The sequence below is a fragment of the Callithrix jacchus genome, chromosome 3, assembly GCF_049354715.1.
Source record: "Callithrix jacchus isolate 240 chromosome 3, calJac240_pri, whole genome shotgun sequence".
Classification (NCBI taxonomy): Eukaryota; Metazoa; Chordata; class Mammalia; order Primates; family Cebidae; genus Callithrix; species Callithrix jacchus.
The window spans coordinates 33,700,937-33,721,374 of NC_133504.1; the positions used below are offsets into that span (position 1 = coordinate 33,700,937).

General features: G+C 36.0%; 1 long non-coding RNA gene across 1 annotated transcript in view; it reads left to right on the plus strand.

The window, feature by feature from the left end:
* LOC144581861 (uncharacterized) overlaps positions 1 to 6,203 on the plus strand; it is a 29,629-nt gene extending 23,426 nt beyond the window's left edge. Inside the window, exon 3 of the long non-coding RNA XR_013533278.1 lies at positions 5,922 to 6,203. This is a non-coding gene — a long non-coding RNA (uncharacterized LOC144581861). The remainder of the gene's footprint in view (positions 1 to 5,921) is intronic.
* The last annotated feature ends 14,235 nt before the right edge of the window (positions 6,204 to 20,438 follow it).

Below are 20,438 nucleotides of genomic sequence, written 5' to 3' on the forward strand. Positions count from 1 at the left end.
GACATATGTAAACTTTGAAAACACACTAATAATGGCATATTCTCTTGGTAAACCTATGTATATGTAATATAATTATAAACTACATAACAAAAATAATGCACCATCTTCTGAAAAGAACTCATTAATGGAAATAAAAATTAGCAAGAATAAGTTTCTTGTGAATTATTACACAACATTTCATCTATGTCAATACATGTTTGGCGAAGAGGTTTTGACCAAATATGGCAAATGTTTAGTAAACCTGGATGTAAGTACCTGGGGCTTTGTTATTCTACCTTGTATTATGTACGGATCAAATATTTCTTTCAGGTTCGCAGCCAAATCTACCAGAGGTACAAAGATGAGCTGGAACCACTTTTTCTGAAACTATCACAAACAATACAAAAGAAGGAATCCTCCCTAACTCATTTTATGAGACCAATATCATCCTGATGCCAAAACCTAGGTACACAACTGAAAAAGAAAATTTCAGGCCAATATCCATGATGAACATTGATGTGACAATCCTCAGTAAAATACTGGCAAAGCAAATCCAACAGCACATCAAAAAGCTAACCCATCACGACCAAGTTGGTTTCATCCCGAGATGCAAGTCTGGCTCAACTATGCAAATCAATAAACGTAATCCATTACATAAACAGAACGAAAGAAAACCACATGATTATCTCAATAGATGTAGAGAAGGCCTTTGTTAAAATTCAACAGCTCTTTATGCTTAAAACTGTCAAAAACTAGGTATCCATAGAACACATCTCAAAATAATAACAGCTATTTATGACAAAGACAGCTATTTATGGCAAATGTTGGAAGCATTCCCTTTGAAATCTGGCACTAGACAAGAATGCCCTCTCTCAGCACTCCTACACAGTGGAATATTGGAAGTTCTAGCCAGAGCAATCAGGTAAGAAAAAGAAATAAAGGGTATTCAATTAGGAAAAGAGGAAGTCAAATTGTCTCTATTCGCAGATGACATGACTGTAAATTTAGAAGATCCCATTGTCTTGGCCCAAAATCTTCCTAAGCTGATAAGAAACTTCAGTAACGCCTCATGATAAAAAATCAAAGTGCAAAAATCACAAGCATTCCTATACACCAATAAAAGAGAGCCAAATCATGAGCAAACTCCAATTCACAATTTCCACAAATGGAAAAAGATTCCATTTGTTTATTCTGTGCTCATTGTTAGGAAGAATCAATATCATGAAAATGGTCATACTGCCCAAAGTAATTTATAGATGTAATGCTATCTCCATCAAGCTACCATTGACTTTCTTCACAGAATTGGAAACTACCATCGTAAATTTCGTATGGAACCAAAAAAAGAGCCCACATAGCCAAGACGATCCTAACCAAAAAGAAAAATGAAACCAAAGATGGAGGCATCACATTACCTGACTTCAAACTATGCTACAAGTCTACAGTAATCATAACAGCATGGTACTGGTACCAAAACAGAGATACAGACGAATGGAACACAACAGAGGCCTCAGAAATAATGCCACGTGTCTACAATCATCTGATCTTTGACAAAACCGACAAACACAAGCAATGGGGAAAGGATTCTCTATTTAAAATATGGTGTTAGGAAAACTGACTAGCCATATGCAGAAAGCTGAAACTCGATCCCTTCCTTACACCTTATGCAAAAATTAACTCTAGATGGATTAAAGATTTAAATGTAAGACCTAACACCTAAAAATCCTAGAAGAAAACCTAGGCAATATCATTGGGGACGCAGGCATGGGCAAGGACTTCACAATTAAAACACCAAAAGCAATGGCAACAAAAGCCAAAATAGACAAATGGGATTTAATTAAACTAAAGAGTTTCTACACAGTGAAAGAAACTATGATTAGAGTGAACCAGCAACCAGCAGATGGGAAAAAACTTTTTGCAATCTACGCATCTGACAAAGGGCTAAATCCAGAATCTATAAAGAACTTAAACAAATTTACAAGAAAAAAACAATCCCATCAAAAAGTGGATGAAGGATATGAACAGACACTTCTCAAAAGAAGACATGTATGCAGCCGACAAATATGAAAAGAAGCTCATCATCACTGGTCATTAGAGAAAGGCAAATCAAAACCACACTGAGATACTATCTCATGCCAGTAATAATGGCATCATTAAAAAATCAGGAGACAACTGATGCTGGACAGCATATGGAGAAATAAGAATGCTTTTACACTGTTGGTGGTAGTGTAAATTAGTTAAACTATTATGGAAGACAGTGTGGCTATTTCTCAAGGATCTAGAACTAGAAATACAATTTGACCTAGAAATCTCATTACTGGGTATATACCCAAAGGATTATAAATCATTCTGTTATAAAGACACAGGCACACATGTTTATTGTGGCACTGTTCACAATAGCAAAGACCTGGAACCAACCCAAATGCCCATACAAACAGTATAACCTGTTATACAGATTTGTAACCTAGGAGCAATAGGCTATGGCATTTCACCTGGGTGAATAAAGAAATGTGGTGCATATATGCCATGGAATACTATGCAGTCATAAAAAAGGATGAGTTCATGTCCTTTGCAGGGACATGGATGAAGCTGGAAACCATTATTTTCAGCAAACTGGCACAAGAACAGGAAATCAAACATCGCATGTTCTCATCAGTAGATGTTCAACAATGAGAACACATGGACACAGGGAAGGGAACATCACACACTGGGGCCTGTCAGGGGATGGGAGGCTAGAGGAGGGATAGCCGGGGGGTGAGGGGGATAGAGGAGGAATAGCATTAATAGAAATAACTAATGTAGATGATGGTGTGATGGATGCAGCAAACCACCATGGCACGTGTATACCTATGTAACAAACCTGGACATTCTTCACATAACCACAGAACTTAAAGTATAATTAAAAAATATATGAGGACTAGGTGTGGTGGCTCACATCTGTAATTACAGCACTTTGTCTGGCTGAGGCAGGAGGATTGCTTGAGCCTAGGAGTTTGAAACCAGCTTGGACCACACAGTGAGACTTCATGCTGGGCATGATGGCATGTGCCTGTAGTCGCAGCAACTCAGGTGGCTGAGGCTGGAGGATTGCTTCAGCCAGAAAGTTCGAGGCTGCAGTGATCTGTATGATGCTACTGCACTCCAGTCTGGGTGATAGTGGAAGACACTGTTTCAAAAAGGAAAAGAAAATTATATGAGTAACAAACCATAACAAAATTTTTAAAATACTATAGCCCAATTAACATCCCATGACATTTTAACCTTCAATCATAAATTACAGATAGTGAGAAACTTGAGAATGGAATACATGCTTAGACCTTGGGCAAACATAGCAAGGACTGGAAAAACAGATGCAGTCATGGTCTGCATAATGAAGTTTCAGTCAATGGTGATCTACATGTAAGATGTTGGTTCCAGAAGATTATAATGGAATTGAAGAATTCCTATCACCTAGTGACATTTTAGCACAACACATTACTCATGTTTGTGGTGATGCTGGTGTAAACAAACATACTGTATTGCTAGTTCCATAAAAGTGTAGCACATACAATTATGTACAGTACATAATACTTGATAATGAACTAATGTGTTACTGGCTTATCTATTTACTGTAGTATACTTAAAAATTTTTATTTCAGGGTCTACTCCTACTATTGATAAAAAACAGTTAATCATATAACAGCCTTGGGCAGCTCCTTCAAGAGGTGTTCCAGAAGAAGGTATTGTTACAGTACGACATGGCAGCTCCATGAACACTATGACCATAAAATCTTTCCAATATGACAAGATGTGGAGGTGGAAGACAGTGATATTGATAATCCTGACACTCTGTAGGCCTCGGTTAATGTGTATGTTTGTGTTTTCATTTATAACAAAAAGTCGAAAAAGCAATAAATAAATGCAAATTTAAAAAGTAAAAAAAGCTTATAGAATAAGGACATTAAGAAAGAAAATCCTTTTGTAAAGATGTATAGTGCGTTTTTGTTTTAGGCTATGTGTTATTAAAGAGGAGTCAAAAAGTTTTAAAAGAATGTTTATAAAGTGAAAAAGTTATAGTAAGTTAAGGTTAACTTGTTATTGAAGACAAATATTGCTTTATAAATTCAATGTGGTCTACGTCTACAGTGTATATAAATTATACAGCAGTGAGCAGTAATGCCCAAAGTCTTCACATGCATTCACCATTCACTCACTGACATCCTGAGCTACTTCCAGTCCCACAAGCTCTATTCGTGCTAAGTTTTGCATACAGATGTACCTTGTTTAATCTTTTATACCATATTTTTATTGTACCTTTTCTATTTTTAGATGTGTTTAGATATGCAAATACTTACCATTGTGTTTCAATTGCCTGCAGTATTCAGTACAGTATAACCTGCTGTACAGGTTTGTAGCCTAGGAGCAATAGGCTATGGCATTTCACCTGGGTGTATAGTAGGTTACATCATCTAGGTTTGTGTAAATGCACTCTATGATGTTTGAGTAATGATGGAATTGAGGGAATGTATTCTCTTTCCTGGTCCACAAGGGGGCGTAGTTTTAAACGCAAGAACTTCCCAGTGCCATGCCCCCTCCTGTCTCTCTTCATCCTGGAGATTTAATGGTCTCTGTTTCCGGTGTGGGGAAAGGGTAGACAGTCAATCACTCCAGTGGAAGATCTAAGGAACTCCTTTCATTGGCCAGGGTTCTTGGAGAAGGTGGGGCTTCCTCCCAGGTTAAAAGTCCCCTTCTTCCACACTCCTTTGGACTCCCTGTTGGGATCCCCTTCCATGAACACGCTCCTGGAAGCTGCCTTTCTCTCTCCTGGGTTTCCCCTCTGGGGTCCCCTTCCACCCAGTATGGAAGCTTTCTCTCTTCCTCTCCTTTTTCTCTTTCTCTGAATAAATCTCTGCAAACTCTGTTTGGGGTCCGGTATTTACTTTATGAGTGCACTGTGCTGTGGTCTCGTCTCCCATTCTTGAGAGAGTGATAGACAAGAACCTGGAGAAACGTCCTCTCAGGGGAGCTGAGGGCTCCCCTGAACCCCTGAACACCAGCAAAATCACCCAAGGATACGTTTCTCAGAATGCATTTTCATTGTTAAATGGCTGATCCAAATGGTAAAGAACATGTAGTCAACCTATGTGGGCCTACATATTTTCTTGGAGACTTAATTATAGAAGCTGGGGAAAAGAAAACTTTAAGTTAAAAGGAAATGCTTTTTTATTACTAGAAAAGAGATTTGGGGTCTTTTTAAAATTCGCCACCCTAGAATTAATAAAATTAAAACATTATGCATTTTAAAATAAAGCTTCTAAAAATCATGGCAGAAAGTTTTATAGATTTATATAATAAAACTTTTTTTCTAAATAATATCACATCACATCTCATTAGGTGTTTGAATTTAACTTAAGTGCTTTAGATTAACTGTCTCTTTTACTTTTGACGTTTTAAATCAGTGAAATTTAATAAAACAGTAGCCAACTGACACACGCAGTATTTTTTCCTACTCCTTACAAATGTGGTATGAGTATCAATATAAAAGTCAAATGGCATCACACCAAGTTTAAATCATATGCTTTTCTTTTGAAGATAAAGACTTTCAATGTACTTAAATTCAAGGCTGAAAATGTCAATAATTTTGAAAGTAAGATTAATAGATTAAATGATAGTGAGACAAGAAGTCTATCAGACCACAAGTTAGGGTATGATAATTAGATGCCATTTTCCTTAGCAGTTTCACCTTTAATGCTACTATGGAATGAATAAAATAGTGTGGTCTCATATTTAAGATTATAGTTGGAAATTAATTTACAATAAAAGGAAACGATACCAGCAACGTCAGAAGAGATTTTTTAATCTCGAAATTTAAGCATGCTTTACCAAATATTTATTTTGTAATGAGTATGGAGTGATTAATAACAAAAAGATTTTGAAAATTTCTTATTCTTTCTCTCATATAATAGGATGATCTATATGAAAAGAAAAGTTAAAATTTTGAGAAGACAAGGTGAAATACCTGCTAGAGCTCAATCACCTGTTTACGAGATGCTTAGTACATTTTGTGCAGCTGTAAACTAAGCGAGAGTGAATTGAGATGAGTGAGGAGAAGGTGATCAGGAGAATGCAGTGAAACAAAACCAGGAGAACCACACACGGAAGACTGGATATAATTGCTATTCTGCCACTTCATAGCTGTTGTAATTATGGATATTGTCTACCTTCTCTCACCTTATTTAATTAATAAATGCAACAAAATCCTTTTTGTCTCATCTCATAAGGTTTTTTGTACATAATTGCTGTATGGATTCAATAAGAAATTTTTTGAAATTGTTAACAGATTTTGAAAGCTACACAGTGTTTTGCACAAATAAAAATTAACATTTTAACTTATATAATACTAGTGACATGATAGATACACAAAAGTAAATAATATGTTCTGGCACAAAGTTCATGGGGTCAGTAGATTAGCTGTGCAATCTCTTCAGAGGGAGGAATTTGTTTTAGTAATATCAAGGAGATTTCATTAAGCATCAGAGCATCATTAGGGTGACTGTATATATTGCTATTAGGATGCTTATGTTCCGAGAAGTATGTTTCATGATGCTATTATTTTGAACTTTATACAGATAGTGGCAGGTTTGGTTTGGTAACACTACTAAATAGAGCAAGAAACAAATTTCCTTTCAAATTCTTCCTCACCCACATAGCATCTCTATGATCTTAGGGGAACTTAGCTCTTTCCATTCAATGTTCCTAAGTCTCTAAAATAGAGATGTTAACTACATGGCAATGCTAGCAGTCAGTAAATGAACCTCTGTAAGCCTCAATTTTCCCATTTCCAAAAGATGAATAACAACAGCAACTAGTTAAATATGTGGAATGAGTCTTATATTATTGCTTTTTCAAGTCATCATAAAGACCCAAAATAGCTATTTTTATGTTATACAAACTGAGGTATTGCTCAGGCTCTACTCTTTGAGACAATACAGAAAAAAATCAAAGATTAACCAGTGCTGTGCTGTTGTACTAAATTCTGAGTTTGATATGATCAGGGAAAGTTACACAATATAATTTTTTAATGTGATAGATCATTTCAGATGAGCAGTTTCACTTGAAATCAATAGTATTTTATTTTCTATTCATTTTTGCATATTTAACAAATTAAAATGGATTTTTTATTTGTCAGCTTATTATTTAGTGATTATTGAATACATTCAAATCTTTATGATCAAGAGAGAATTACTTGGAGGAACAAATTCAAATTCAGATAATTTTCAGCTTAATATTAATTCTCCTGTATTCCAATCAAAGTACTACTTCACAAAATAGTATAGGATTATTAAAAATAAAGTGTATGATATATATCAAGGTGGTGGTGTGCAACACTCAGTCATTTTGAATATCTTAGCAGTCCAGAATCAAGTGTGACTGAGAGATAAGCCCATGCCTACTCTTCTGGTTGCAGGTTCAGAATTGGAAAGCCATCTGGAGTGCTCTGAGTCATGAACAGTGACTGTTGGTCCATGTACACAGGTGCACCGCACAGAGAGAGGCAGATTGATCCAGTTGGCTAATAATAGAACATCTAGTGAGGAGTGAAATCATGTTTATTTCATTTTCTAATTTTTAAAAAAGATTTAGAACATTTGAGGGTATATAAGGTGCAGAATACTCTGCTACATACTATAGAGAAAGAAGTATTGTGAGGTAAATCAAATATAGACCTGATGTTTGCCCTTGAGAATTTTCCTTTGTAAGATAGATAACATTTGTGCAGACACCAAAAATAATATACTTAAAAGATGAGGACATGTAAGCAGTCAGGCAATCCTGGAAATAATTTCAAAGATGTTTCCTCTGGCCCAAAATGTGCACCAGAATTTAGTGATATGTCAGTATTGATGTTGTAGGTTATTAGTCAAAGTGAATTGACTGAAGCATGGATCAACAAAAAGACAATTTCTGGGGGTGAAAGTGCACATCTAGGCATTATCTATTTCTTCATTTTTTTCAGCGTTGGATAGTTACACACAATTTCTAAAGTTTTATTTCTATATGTCTTTCAGTTTCAGAGTATCCTAAATTTATTTACTGTTTTGTATGCCGGGTGACTTTTTAAATTTATCAGATCAGGGGATTTCCTGCCAATGTGCCATTCAATCACAAAACAAGTACTTGTTATTTCTTTCTCTATGTGATTCTGGGCCAGAAATATAAAGTTTGGTAAAAACACAGTCCTTATCTTCGGGAAATCAATGTAAGTATTGATATACTAAAGAGTATTCAGTAAAGATCTAGAGAAGAAACGGAAGTCTTTACACAGAACAGTCTTTTTTGTCTTGTTTTGATAATTGAGTCGGACTCATTAGGAAGAGAAGGAGAAGATAAACCATCATTCTCAGCAAACTGATACAAGAACAGAAAATTGTTCTCACTCCTAAGTGGGTGAGAACACATGGACACAGAGAAGGAAACATCACACACCAGGGCCTGTTGTGAGGTGGGGGTCTACGTGAGGGATAGCAGGGTGTGGGGAGATTGGGGAGGGATAACATTAGGAGAAATTCCTAATGTAGTTGATGTGGGGATGGATGCAGCAAACCACCATGGCACGTGATACCTATGTAACAAACCTCCTGCTCGTTCTGCACAAGTACCCCAGAACTTAACATATAATAAATAAAAAAAGAGAGAGATAAATTTTAAAAATACATTCAGTCTTAAAAGTGTATGATCTCCGAGGTGCCTGTGAAACTGCAAGTAGGTTACATAGTTGGATGGAGCACAGGACTGTTAAGGAAAGGCAGGAAATAAAGGCTGAAAGAAGTTTAGATCATATATTAGTTTGTTATTGCTGCTATATACTATTATTATAAACTTAATAAAACAATACAAATTTATTATCTTAGAATTCTGTAGTTCAGAAATCCAAGTTTCCATGAGGCTAACTTGACGATTTTGGCTGGGCAACTTTCTTTTGTGGAGGCTCTATGGCAGCCTTGCTCCTGTGAATTGCTGGCAGACAGAAGTTTCTTGCAGTTGTGAGATTGCTGTTCCCTGCTTCCCGGCTGCCTGTCAGTTCTAGAGGCTGCTGACAGTCCCTGGCTCATGATGTTTCTCCAGCTTCAAAGCCAGCAATGATGGGCCAAATCCCTCTCAAATTTAGAATCTCTTCTTTCTTTTCTTTCATTGTTGCTTCTAATGGAGGCCTATTCCTCCTCTTCCACTTTCATAGGCCCATTTGATTTCATTGGATCCACTGAATGTTGGAGGATAATCTCCATATCTGAAGGTCAGCTGATTAGTAAACAATGCTCTTTTGCAATATAAAGTAACAAATTCACAGGTTCTGGTATTTCAGTCTTGGACATCTTTGGAGGCCATTATTCTGCCTACTATGGGTTGCATGTAGCAAATTACATTGAAGAAAATAAAGACAGGGACCTTTTATTTCATTTTATATTATTTAGTGTACATCTGCCTACGCAAGCTTCCCAATTTTCTTTGCGCTGTTTTAGCATATTATATTTTTTCTAAAAATTCCTCCATTTTCTTTATGTTACAAAACTAATTAGCATGTAGACATTTATATTATTTTGTAATTATTGCTTCAAACATTTGTTAGTAAATATTTAGTTCTTTTTATTCAATTTTCTCCTTCCTTATTCTCCATCAACACCACTAGTCTACGCTTCTCATTAATCTCAAAAAACCTGCTGTTGATTCTGTAAGTCTTATTTACATATTGTTTGATTTTTTTATCATTAATGTTTATAATTTTTATTATTTTATTCCTTGTTTTAGCTTTCTCTATTCTTTTTTCAGCTTAAATGCTTGCTAGTTTATTATCTGTATTTTCTCTAATCTGTTTTCTCATGTGTCTAAGCTACAACATTCTACATACTTTTTTAATGCAGATTTTGACATCTCATGTTTTCATTGCCATTTAGCTATATTTTAAATTTCCCTTATAATTTGCTCTTTTAACCAAATAGTAAATTGCATTTTACTTACTTTGCAGAAATGTTATATTCTTTGAAGTATTTTAAAAACTTGTTAAATTATATTTTAAGTACATTGTAAAATAAATAAAGGTCATAGTTGTATGTTGTTGATTCTTTGAGAAAAATAGACATATTTTGTAGATTTTGCGGTAAACATTAAAATTTTCATTGGAACTTAGTGCAAATGTGCATTTTCTGCTTAGATATAGTACCATATATAGCTATTGCTTAAAGTTTTATAGCTGGGCTATTTGATTACTATTATTATTATTTGAGACAGATACTCACTCTGTCACCAGGCTGGAGTGCAATGGAGCGATCTCAGCTCACTGCCACCTCTGCCTCCTGGAGGCTGGGACTACAGGTGTCCACTACCATGTCTGGCTAATTGTTTTTGTATTTTTAGTAGAGACAGGTTTTAACTATGTTGGCCAGGCTGGTCTTGAACTCCTGACCTTGTGATCCACCTGCCTCAGCCTCTCAAACTGCTGCGATTAGAGGCATGAGCCACCGTGCCCGGCCAAGAGTTTAACTATGGGAAAAAATAAAAAGTGGAAAATCTGTTCAACTAATTTTATTAACTTGTTAAATATAATTAAATAAAAACTAATTTATGAATACTAGGAATATGTGGTATATAATTTTGGAAAATACATATCGCTGACAGATACAGCAAATGATGTACATAATGGAAATACTTTGGGAAGATTTCTATTAATGTATTTAATTTAATACATTATCAGTAAAACTTTACTATTTCCTCTAATGTTTAACAGGTTATTGGAGGGGAGGATAAAACTAAAACTAACACCAAAAATTAAAATACTTAGGAAGTGAGATAAAGAGCTAGCATTGTTAGAAAGAAAACTAAATTATAATAAAGTAACAAAAATAGATTTAAGTAAATGAAAAAGTATGCCATGTACAGGATGGATAGCTACATTTTATATCTAACCTGCTTACTTTCTCCAAAATAATGCATATTATTAGTGCAATCAAGGTAGCTTTTCCAGCTGGGTACCCTGAGACATGTGACAATCTTATGCCAGCTTGAATGTAAGAGAGTATTTGGATGCAGATGTTGCAGTCTTCCCAATGTACCTTAATGTAGCAGTTTCTTGTTTTAAACTCTATAAAAATCAACTTTGTTTAAAAGGATTAGGGTAATTTCACTGAGAGATACTGAAAGTACTAAGAAACCACAGTACTTGCACAGCTTAGTACTGGTGCAAGAACAGAAAATTTGACTGAGGTAATAAAATGGAAGGCACAAAAATACACATTGTATGTGAGAGATAATAGAAAATGATTTGTAACAGATGTGGAAAGACTGGGCCACATAGAAAGTAGTGTTGAGAAAAATAGCAACGCTTTCTACAGAGGAGAGTACAACTATGTTACCAATTTATTCCAAATAATATTGTACTTGACATGTGTTAATGCCATGAAGATGCAAGAAATAATAAGATGATAGAAAACAATGGGGACATATTTTTTTTGTCAACAAAGGCTGGAGACACTTCTTAAATGAGATCTCTAAAGCACAAACAACATAATAAAAAGGCAGATTTCACTACACACACAAAAATAAAAAGTGTATCTTTATAAACAGGAACTTTATATAGCTGTGCAAACTTCCTGAGTGATCAGAGCAAAGTGCAAGTTAATATATGAAAGTAATGTGGATACAACCTGCTGATGACAAGGCTGTGAAGAAAAGGAATCCTTGACAATATTTAGGGACGCTAAGCAGTTATGTGTATACTTTACAATTCTCTGATCCTAATCCTGAGTATCATTTCTGTTGGTTTGCCTGCGTCCCCACCCAAATTTCATCTTGAATTGTAGCTCCCATAATTCCCGCATGTAGTGGGACTTGGTGGGAGACAATTAAATCACCAGGGCAGGCACCACCATACTGTTCTCGTGGTAGTGAATAAGTCTCAGGACATCTGGTGATTTTATAAAGGGAAACCCCTTTCACTTGGTTCTCATTCTCTCTTGTTTGCCATCATATAAGATGTGCCTTTCACCTTCCACCATGATTGTGAGGCCTTCCCAGCCACGTGGAACTGTGAGTTCATTAAAGCTCTTTTTCTTTGTAAATTACCCAGTCAGGGACATGTCTTTATCAGCAGTGTGACTAACACAGGTGGGGGTGGGGGAGTTCTCAAAGGACCTGAGAAGACATGAACAGGATTTATATAAAAACTCTGTAGGCCAGGCGCGGTGGCTCAAGCCTGTAATCCCAGCACTTTGGGAGGCCGAGGCGGGTGGATCACGAGGTCAAGAGATCAAGACCATCCTGGTCAACATGGTGAAACCCCGTCTCTACCAAAAATACAAAAAATTAGCTGGGCACGGTGGTGTGTGCCTGTTATCCCAGCTGCTCAGGAGGCTGAGGCAGGAGAATTGCCTGAACCCAGGAGGCGGAGGTTGCGGTGAGCCGAGATCGCGCCATTGCATTCTAGCCTGGGTAACAAGAGCGAAACTCCGTCTCAAAAAAACAAAAAAACAACAACAAAAAAAACCTGTCATGGCAGTGTCTGTCTCTACATTTATAAATAACCGATGGGCAAATGCTATTGAAAGCTAGAAGTAGTAAGAAGCAAGGGACTAAAGTACTTGCAGCGCATAGGCAGATCTAAAATTGTAATGATGAGTGACAATAGCAAATAGAAAGATGGAGTAAGACGTTTTGTACTATAGCAAAAGTTCATGAACTTCTTGTCCCTTGGTTTGATTTCAAACCCCACTAATTAGTTTAATAATCTTGATGTTCATCAAAATCTGTCTGAGTCTCAATTATTTTCATCTGGAAATTAGGGGTAATTATACAGACTGCTGTGATAAGTAAGTGAAATAATGTTTGTAAAATTATTCAGCAGTAAGTAGCACTTTTAGAATAGACAGATACCATCTTACTGCAAATGATATCTACCAGAACCTTTAAGAAATATACTTACTAGTAAAATACTGCAATTTTTCTCATTGAAGGAAGAGACAAGATAACATGCCACTATATGCTATATTTTATATATTAAGCCTTTTTTATTGTCCAGTGAAATAGGACAAATAGAAAATTAGAAAGTAATTAGATTGTACTTTAAAACTAGTTATGATATCAAGGGACTAATAGAAGCTACTCTTCTCATAAATTCCAATGGGAGCATATAGAAGATAGATAGAATTTTAGTCATGTCACAATTCACAGTGAGCCCTATTAGTCCTCAAAGCCATCCTACAATTATTTCCCCACTTGAATAAGTTAGACTCAAGAAAAGTTTTCTCTCCACAAACTGATATATCTAAATTATTCCTAAAACAACATAGAGGCTACTTTGATCATTGTTCATAGAAGTTAGCTATTACAGAATGCTAACACCTCCAAAGTGTCCCAAGTATAGCAGCATTGATGTTGTGAGCTCTGATAGACTTCACACAATGGTAGTTGAGAAGATAAGAATGTACTTAAGGTTATCCACTCTGAATATTGTTTATCAAAGATCATTGGCAAGCACGAGCTCTTTATTAATCTCCTTCCATCCAAGTGAAATTACACTGCTCCTTTCTAACTCCAGAACTAAGTAAACACACACACTTGGGAAAGATGTATAGGACACATATCCCCTTTCTATATACAGTCATACACCACATCATGATGTTTGGTCAAGGATAGGTTGCATGAATGACAGTGGCCCCTTAAGATTATAACAGCATACTCTTACTGTATATTTTTATGCTTAGATAAACAAATGTTTACCATTGTGTTCCAATTTCCTATAGTGTTAAGCCTAGTAATCTACTGTACAGGTTTGTAGCCTAGGAGCAACAATGCTATACCATATAGCCCAGGTGCGTAGTAGTAGGCTCTGCCATCTAGGTTTGTGTAAATACGTGCCCTCAATCTTAAGTGACTGTATATCTATAAATATATATACATACATATATATGCATAAAATGAATATAATCAGGCATCTACTAAAACAATAGAATTCTCAGTAAAGAGTATATCCAGATAATAAAAGCAGGCCTATATGAAATCGTTCTCATCTATGTAGCAATATCTGGCATAGTAATATTTGCGTCATCCTCAAGATGACACAATCTTGAGGATGATAAAACCTGCAATAAGTCTATCATTTAATTTTCCTTGTTTTGGTTTATTGGCTCAATAAGGCCAAAGTTTTGCCATTTTATAAGTGTTTATTAATAAATAACAAAATTGTACTTATTACTGTAAAACTAGTATGCATTCTTATTTTAACAAAGCATCAACAATTTTAAATTATCATGAATAATTCGCAAAATTTTTAACTAAGCATGCTCATAACACCACAAGAACTTAAAATTTTAAATTTTTACTGAAAACCTCATAATTAAGAGGGTATACATTTATTATTATACAGTATTTAGATCAGGGTCTTTAGATAGTGTGCTTACACACATACAGATTTTTAAATGAGAGCTTAGTTTCTTCTTTTTAATCTCATTCTACAGAATTTAATAGAAAACCAAACACACTTCTATTATGTATTGATCTCTGTCTCAACTTCCTAATAAACATTAACCCACTGAATCCTCACCAAAACCTTTTGAGGTAAGGGCTATTATTTTTTCTACTTTACAGAAGAGAAGATTAAGTCTGAGAGAATAATTAACTTGCCTAAGCTAAAGAAGCTGGATGGTAGTGGGGAGAGAATGGACCTCAGAAAGTCTAGCTCCAAGGCTTGCTCACTTAGCAACCAGACAGTACTATCATCTCTCAGAGATTTCCTTTATTCTCTCTGCTTGAATTGTGGTTTTGTCTTGACCAAATGTAACACTTGAATATGAGACTATTAGTATATGTGCCAGAGTGATTGAAACCTGTGTTTAGTTCGATAGCTTCCTGCACACCGTGAGTGTAAGAGCAGAGTCATATGAAAGAAATAAAACAATTGTTCACTTAGGGCACAAATAGATTCCTATCCTTCCGGGCCCTATATAAACCTATGCAAGGATTTTTCTTCATGAATTTAAAGGTATCTGGTTTTGTATATGTGATTTATGAAAATAGGCTGAATGAATTCTGAAAAACAAGTGATTTGAAAGCTTTTTATTTGCTTCTATGGGAATATAACACAGAAGCCAGCAGCAAGCAAAAGTTTTTTTCTGTTGCTTGTATGTTGGAAATGCCCCTGAGGTGCCTTATAATAATACACTATGAATAATTCTGTCTTAACAACCCAAGTTTAATAAGAACAAATAATTCTTTTTTTCATATTGAGAATTGAAGGAAAGTTCTTTGGTCTAACAGTCTAAAAATTGTTTTCTATATTGAACAAGAGTGAATTATATTAAAGCTGACTAATGGATTCATGTACTTTTTTTTCTATGGTGGATCACCTTTTCAAAAACAATTGTTCTCTGGTAACCTTTTAAAGCTACAGCATTTTTATCAAGTAAAATTATGCCTTTGTTAACCGTCATAATCTGGCTGTTTATTTTATACTTGTACTTTCTGCTATAATGTCAAATATTTGAAAACATAGCTGAGATATAAGTAATATTTAATCTTTTTCTATTATAAATTATGTAGATAAAGGTAAAAGTTTTAAAGTACCATTATACTCACATATATCTTCAAAAAAATTGTTAAAATTAAACAAAATGGTTAATTTTTTTCAGTGAATACCAAGATTAAAATATTTGCTGGAATCATAAAAGCTAAATAAAGCCATGCATTTAGTTACCTTCAATCTACTGTATAACATCAACTCAATTATAAATAATCATATTTAGTGTTATTTCTATCAACAAATTTTGATGAGATGGTCACATCAATATTTTTATGAAAATCCACAATGGGAATGAAGCTTAGTATGTAAAATAATGCAGATGCTTATAATTTCCAAACAAACAGACCATGAAATGGAGCTCAATTTCCCACAAGAATTCACCTTTCTTCACTTTTCTTCAGGCCACCACCCAACTGGAGGCTGAGTTTCTCCAGCAACTTTTCTGGTTGCTGACAGCCATGTGTAGAGCTGCCTGTAAACCATCGCGAATTTTATTCATTTTCAGTCAACAGATCTAAAGTAATTTTTAGCACTGTTTACAATAGCAAAGACCTGGAATCAACCCAAATGCCCATTGATAATAGACTGGATTGGAAAAATGTGGCACATATACACCATGGAATATTATGCAGCAATCAGAAATGATGAGTTCGTGTCGTTTGTAGGGATATGGATGAATCTGGAAAACATCATCCTCAGCAAACTGACACAAGAACAGAAAATGAAACACCGCATATTCTCACTCATAGGTGGGTGATGAAAAATGAGAACACATGGACACAGGGAGGGGAGTACTAAACACTGGGGTCTATTGGGGGGAAAAGGCGAGGGCCAGTGGGAGGGGGAGGTGGGGAGGGATAGCCTGGGGAGAAATGCCAAATGTGGGTGAAGGGGAGAAGAAAAGCAAAGCACACTGCCATGTGTGTACCTACGCAACTGTCTTGCATGCTCTGCTCATGTACCCCAAAACCTATACTCCAATAAAAAATTAAAAAAAAAAAAAAAAAAAAGAGAAGTATAGTGGAGAGGTAGGAAAGGTACACTGGGAATACTGTAACTTAAGTGTTCCTTTAGGACCCGTGTAAAGAAAATGCTTATCTCCACCACTTCTGTTTTAAAACCAAATATGTGGCCGGGCGCGATGGCTCAAGCCTGTAATCCCAGCACTTTGGGAGGCCGAGGCGGGTGGATCACGAGGTCAAGAGATTGAGACCGTCCTGGTCAACGAAGTGAAACCCCGTCTCTAATAAAAAAATACAAAAATTAGCTGGGCATGGTGGCGCATGCCTGTACTCCTAGCTACTGAGGAGGCTGAGGCAGAAGAATTGCTTGAACCCAGAAGGCGGAGTTTGCAGTGAGCCGAGATCGCGCCATTGCACTCCAGTCTGGGTAACAAGAGCGAAACTCGGTCTCAAAGAAAAAAAAAAAAACACATAAGTTACTGTGAAAGCACATCTATGTTTTTATAGTATCCTCTCTGTAGTGACACATTGTGAAATCTTATGGAATTATGACAATGAGTGTCTATCTAGACTGAATTACAGTATGCAAGAGAACTGACATTTAACAAATTTGCTGTTTGAAATATCACTTTATTAGGTTTATGATAATCCACTTTTTTTTTTTTTTTTGAATTGCCTCCTGAGTTCAGGCAATTCTCCTGCCTCAGCCTCCTGGGATTACAGGCACGCGCCACCATGCCCAGCTAATTTTTTGTATTTTTAGTAGAGACGGGGTTTCGCCATGTTGACCAGGATGGTCTCGATCTCTTGACCTTGTGATCCACCTGCCTCAGCCTCCCAAAGTGCTGGGATTACAGGCTTGAGAGATAATCCACTTTTATCTTTTAAGACCTATTAATCTCTTTCAGAATCCAAATAGGTAGATTAAATCACAGTAGCTAGGCATAACTATTCTAAAACTTTCAAATCTTGGATGTAATTCTCACACTATGATTGCCCCATGGAAGGGAACTATGCCTACTTACTTGTTTGATATGGAAGATAATTTCTAAGAACATAAGTTTGGCCCTTTATACCATAGGATATGGTAAGGATAATGGAACCAATGAATGAATTCTACATTTTTGTAAATATCTATTCCAACTACCTGCTCAGTTGAAAATGAACCATTGTATGAATATGGGGTCCCACTGTATTGACCGAGAGGCAGATTCATCCTCAAAATCCACTTATTAGCATACCAATATTTATACATTAAACTTGATAGCAAGATCCTTCTCAGAAATATGCGGACTCCAATTACCTCAAAGAACACTCAGTGTTTGTGGTTCACAACTGGCAAAGAGAGGGGCTCTAACTATCTATCGTCATGGCCTTAGTCAGGTATCCAGGCCTATGGTTTAGAAATCTAGAAGTAAGGCCGGGCGCGGTGGCTCAAGCCTGTAATCCCAGCACTTTGGGAGGCCGAGGCAGGTGGATCACGAGGTCAAGATATCGAGACCATCCTGGTCAACATGGTGAAACCCCGTCTCTACTAAAGATACAAAAAATTAGCTGTGCATGGTGGTGTGTGCCTGTAATCCCAGCTACTCGGGAGGCTGAGGCAGGAGAATTGCCTGAACCCAGGAGGCGGAGGTTGCGGTGAGCCAAGATCGCGCCATTGCACTCCAGCCTGGGTAACAAGAGCGAAACTCCATCTCAAAAAAAAAAAAAATCAAGAAGTAAATGTCCTATGCATGGCATCAACACTGTCTTAAACAGTTTTATAATTAGACAATTTTTATTGCCATTTTTCCATTCTACATTGCCTCTGACAGACAACTGTCATATTTCACCTCTGCCACCTAAGAATCTTATCAACTTCATTGAACTTAGGAAAACCTGTTCAGCTGCAAAATCTCCCACCCACATCCTCAGACTACACATAAGGACAACTAAAATTATGTTTTGTCGTGTTGCTGCTTGCCTCTCCTTGAAGTGGTATTCCGTGAAAACATTCAGGGGACATGGTAGGCTATGGTTAAATAAAATATAACAGTATAGGATACAGTTCCTCTAACATTTTTAGCTTTTTAAATTAATTCATTTATGTAATACAATTTAATTTTTGGCATCCAATTTTCAATTTTATCGGAAACTTGACTAGAAGTTCAAGTTCTAGTCACCCAAGCAAATGAATACCAACTAGACCACTTAAAAATTCAAGATTTATTTTACTGACTGCTTTATCCACAAATATGGCCTGATGTATAATAACACTCTCAGAATACACATAAAAATATATTCTTGATATATATTGTCCATATGTACTATAAGATACTTGGAGTTATTTGATAAGTATTTGAGCATTTTGAGAGACATCAAATAAATAGCATGCCTCTTTTCATGAATTCTGAAAACTCTTCTGAATTAAAATAGGGAAAAAGTTAGATGGAACAAGATGTTTTTTTCAAAGTTGTTTAAGCCAGCTAAGATTCTAACTATTAACACCCATCATTAGTCAGAAACCCAGTCGGTTTCCCTATATTACATGCCTTAACTTGAGAAACAAAGGGAACTTTTACTTTGTGAAAGTAATACTACATTCTTCCAAAACGAGAATTTATGAGAAGCTGATCTAAACATGTAATATTTGTTGTTTTTAATTTAGCATAGAGAGTGTACACTTTCGAAACAGAGTTTTCAAATTCAGCAAACTTAGTAATGGACTATTCCAAATTTGGCCATGTTGGCTATATTGACCCTGAACCTGTAGGACAATAAAAGAAAAAAGCTGAGAAAAAAATGAGAGAAGTTAAAGGTGCTCTCTGGTTCTGGCATTTGTGCATTGAGGTTATTTTTTTAATTTATGTTTTCAAATGAAGTTAAAGCAACCAGGCCAGCATCTGGGCTATGTATAAGACCCAGCAAGGATTTATTTAGTTATTTATTTTATGGTTTTTGTTTGTTTTTTCTAGATGGAATCTCTGTTGCCTAGGCTGAAGTGCAATAGTTCAATCTCAGCTCACTGAAATTTCATTGTCCTGGGTTCAAGCAACCCTCCTACCTCAGCCTTTGAGTAGCTAGGTAAACAAGTGCCCACCACCTTGCCTGGCTAATTTTTGGGAGGCCGATGAGGGCAGATCACCTGAAGTCAGTAGTTCAAGACCAGCCTGGCCAACATGGTGAAACCCTGTTGGGGTTTCTCAAAAAGTGCTGGGATTACAGGTGTGAGCCACCATGCCTGGCCCCAGTAAGTATTTATTAGTGGTTATTAGGTACTCACAGAAACAACTGGAAGATAGGGGAGTGACCAAACTACGTAGGAAAACTAGCATGATTACATAACTTACTCTGAGTAAAAAACAAGAAATCACCATTCTTACCTATCAATCCAGGGTAAGTCCAGTCTTTTAAAGACATTCTTCTAAACTATTCCCCAGACAAGAATGTGGCTTAATAGATATAGTTGTATATTTCTTAGAAATTTATGGCCTTGCCGAAATATATTGTAGCAAACAGCATTCATGCATTTAATATTTTGGAGCTCATTTTTATCAAAATTTGTGTAGTTGTAAAATTTTAACAGGAGAATTTCTGAATGCTTAAAGTGACTATGTACACATATACATACCTTCTTTAAAATTAAGATAACATATAATCCCATATTTTTCTTGTTTATTAAAGAGTGTTTTTCTTGGGTAACTTTAAAAAAAATTCAACATGTTCGGGCTATAATTAATAAGTGTTGGTTTTTGGAGAAAGAACCAGCATTTCATTGAATACTTTTGATATATTAAGATAATATGTAGGCTAGGCATGGTGGCTCACTCCTGTAATCCCAGAACTTTGGGAGGCTTAGGAGGGTGGATCACTTGAGGCCAGAAGTTCAAGACCACCCTTGCCAACATGGTGAATCCCAATCTCTACCAAAATTAGAAAAAAAAAAAAAATAGCTGACCATGGTGGCATAA